This window comes from Trachymyrmex cornetzi, unplaced genomic scaffold (genome assembly GCF_001594075.2).
Source record: "Trachymyrmex cornetzi isolate Tcor2-1 unplaced genomic scaffold, Tcor1.1 scaffold122, whole genome shotgun sequence".
In the NCBI taxonomy this organism is placed as follows: domain Eukaryota; kingdom Metazoa; phylum Arthropoda; class Insecta; order Hymenoptera; family Formicidae; genus Trachymyrmex; species Trachymyrmex cornetzi.
The window spans coordinates 685,994-689,747 of record NW_017295784.1 but is presented as its reverse complement, the minus strand read 5'-3'; positions in this window follow the sequence as shown (position 1 = coordinate 689,747).

Sequence of the window (3,754 nt, the reverse complement as noted above, 5' to 3'; positions counted from 1 at the left end):
GTGACGTAATAGATGCGATGCAGCCGGTTAAATAGCGTTGCGTTTTGGCATCGGCGAGCAATTTATCACCATCTATCAGCCATCAAAACGGGATCAGTCGCGTAAATCGCATCTTTCTATAAATTTCCGTTGCCTACAGTACAGTTGCGAAATATATCCGAAAGTCCGAGTAGATTGGCGTGCTGACAGTTCTCGGCGTAGCATAATTCGTTCCGTCAAGTCGAACGTCATTACATTAATATTCTGGCAGCGTCGTCCTTCAAACAGTTACTTCACGTGATTTTAATTTCTCCACGTTTCTTGCTACGGCCGTCCTACTCTTTGGCTTGCAGATTTCACCACGACGTCCGCGATCTACGAAAAAAACTAACTTTTGATCGGTGTGTATATGCGCACTTTTGAAAATGTCATATCTTTACGTCAATCTTAGATGCGACTCTTCGTTGAAATGCATGTAATTCTAAGAGTTGACAAAAGAAAACCACAATTAAATATATGAGAGTAAACTTGAAATTATTTGGAAAATCAAAATTTCAAAAAAATTACTATGAAAAGACATTAACATTCGTAAAGAAGGATAAAATAATGGAAGTGAGAAAAAGAAAGAGTATCGAGATGAAAAAAGAAAGAAGAATGGTCTGGCGACGACTGCAGAGGTTCAAGCCGAAGAGACGCAAATGCATCGCGATGAAATACTCAACGACAGTGCATTCACAGTGGGTCGTTATGGTAGGTCTTTATGCTCACAACAAAGCATAAATATGGCTGATTCGCCTAAGGCTGCCTTTGTACAGGTTACACTGATCGAGATATCTGCGTGGGACGTGTGTGGGGTGCACTATTCTGTCGTGGAGTATCCCAGACGGCACGTCGACTACCAAAAATCAGAGAAAACGAAAGTGAAGCGATTGTAAACACGACGTTCCACGTACTTCACACTCCAGAAACAGCACGTTTGAAAAGGTGTTGCATTTTAGGAATAGAATAAAATTCTACTGCTTCAAAATAATCGAAAAACAATCGTTTAAATCGTAATTTATATTCTTATCGTAATTAAAAACTTTAAAAATAATAGTATGGTGATTAAAATTGCATTCGCAAGAAGACGTTAAAATTCGATAACTTTAGTAAGACAAGAATGCTCTTGGAATATAATGACGGACGAAAGCGCTCTCGATAACTATCGAGAGTATGTATTTCCAGTCCCATGAGTCATGAGTGATGACGGTATGTCGTCGTTGTCGGGTCGTACAGACTCTCTCGGCCGCGGAGAGAGTCAATGCCAGAAATAATATCGGTATACTCGTACGTCGGTAGAGGCGGGGGTGATGTCCTAACATCATCGGTTAACGAACTATATTTATCCGGCGGGTTCATCCGCGGCTTCTTTCTCCTCCCTCCCCTCCCACCGTCGCATCTCCTGTTCCTCTTCTCGCTCCTCCTCCTCGTTGCCCCTCAACTTGTTCTTGTTCCTCGGCGTCCCTTTCTCCTTATGATCCTCGCCTCTTTGTGACAGACAAGAATTCGAGATACACGAAATCCGCACTTTCCAAATTGGCGCATTCAACCTTTTGGGTCCCCAGAATTATTCATGAGCCCGCTGAAAAGCCAGCCCGCGACGAGTCGTGATGGTATTAAGATGTCGTGCGTATTTGTTGAAATATTCGCGGTGCGCTAGACATGCACACGCGAAAATTCGCGTGTGCAACCTTGTGCGCCAGAATTAATTCCGAGTCCACTGTAAAGCCAGCTTGGAGCGCCGAGCGATTATTTCGAAACGCTGGAGTGTGACGTTAAAGAAAGCGTAATGCGAATGTTCGCGGATAATGTCTCGAGATTCGGAATGCAGCATTACGCGTTGATGATTGTCAACCGCCAGTTACGCAGCATTCTTGTGCGTTAAATCATGACGAGTTAAGTCTAATGGAATAAATTATAGCGCCATTCGATAAACTGTTGTATAAAATAGAAAGCGCGATGTTACTTTCGCGGCTTTGCGATTTGATCGTGAAAGTTCACAGTATTCACACGAAAAATTAGAGTCTGCCTGAGGCACATTCTCGATTGCGCTTACGTTTTTGCAAATATCTCAATACTTCTCATGCAATAAAACCGAGATATATATAATATATAAATGACAGAGTCGCGAGAAAGTAAAATCAGCAAGATATTAGACTATATATGTATATATTTTAATCGTTACTGACTTGACGGTTGATTTATGTTTTATAGGACAAAGAGAAATCATTACGCCTCGGGATATGAATGCATAACTTTTAGATTACCATGAAATAAGGATACCCACGAGGATTAAACGACTGTTACTACATCTCGAGTCAAGCTCAAGCGGAGGAAGCTCGCCGGTCGATTTGAAGAAAATAAAAGATGGCTAAAAAACTGAAAAAGCCCAAGTGACATGTACGTATTTGTTATCCCTCGATCGCCAAAGGGCCCCAGATAAATACGCAGCCCCCTACCATCACGGGGAGACTAAGGGGTTATACGGGGGCCGGTGATAAACAGTGTCGCTCATTCACAATGGCCGGCGAACACGCATTAAAGCGGACTAATATGAAGTGTATTAATGCGTGCGGCATTGTCTAACCCATGGCGTACACGGCTACTGTCGTGGGGCCCGGCTTTATCCCGCCGTGGGGGGCCCAGCGGTGCCCGCGTATGTATACGGAGTCTCCTCGATATACCCGGTGACTTTTTAAGGAACCCCGCGACGAGACCGGGTGGGAGGTATTTACTTATCATTATGCTGATTTTATTACCCCGAGATGCGACAACCATTCCTCGAAGAAGCGTTACAAATGCGTTTTGCCGCTTCGAATCTGTAATCTGCGAAAGAATTCCTCTGTACGATCGCAGGTAGCAAAGAACCGATAGTGATCGAAAATTTTTATTAGCTTCTTCTTAGTCGATCTAATCGTTTGAACGAATGATACGCGAGATAAATGCTATAAACGAGTGATGTATGATGTAAAAAGAACTCCAAGAATCTCTCTATAGGCCTCGTCGCCAGGGTATTATGTTATTTCGCGATGGTAGTCGTGGCTATGGTGGTTACTTATACGATTTAATATAGCGGCTATACATGATAATAAAATATGCGACAGTTAATTACACGTGACTTTAAAGCACAATGTAAATAGTTCTTATTATTATTAAGATATTTATGTTAATTTTTGATTAAAGTAATTGCTTCTAAAAAATTAGCTGCCTGGTTCTTTTTCGAAAAATGTAGTATACATTGATGAATAAGCAGATATCGGAAAAGACGAAAACGACGTCAAGAACGTAAAAATGTAAAGCGCACCCTACATATGGGGCCGATCGCGGGGTGCTGCAAGCTAGTTCTGCCCACTGGCTTAAATTATGGGGTCGCCAGCCAACTCGCGCCACGCATAAATGATTGCTCGTGTTATGTTAAACATCCGAGCATGGAGAGCTGCCCCGAGAGCTCACCCACGAGACACCCGATGGAAGTGGAAGAGGAGCGGTTGGATAAAAGAGGAAGAGGTGGAGGCAAAAGTTATTTATCTCGAGCAGTCGCATGAGCAAGGATTTTGAATAATTTCTACCGGTGGAAGAGCCGAGAATGTTACCCCGTAGGGCACGTCAAGTTATCTATAGATACACTTTAAACTTAAATAACATTTCGAAACCGCGTAAAGTCTTACAACTCAATCTTCATAATTTCTCTTATTGTTAGCAGTAATCGAACATAAAAAATAAATCGTTCTCTCTC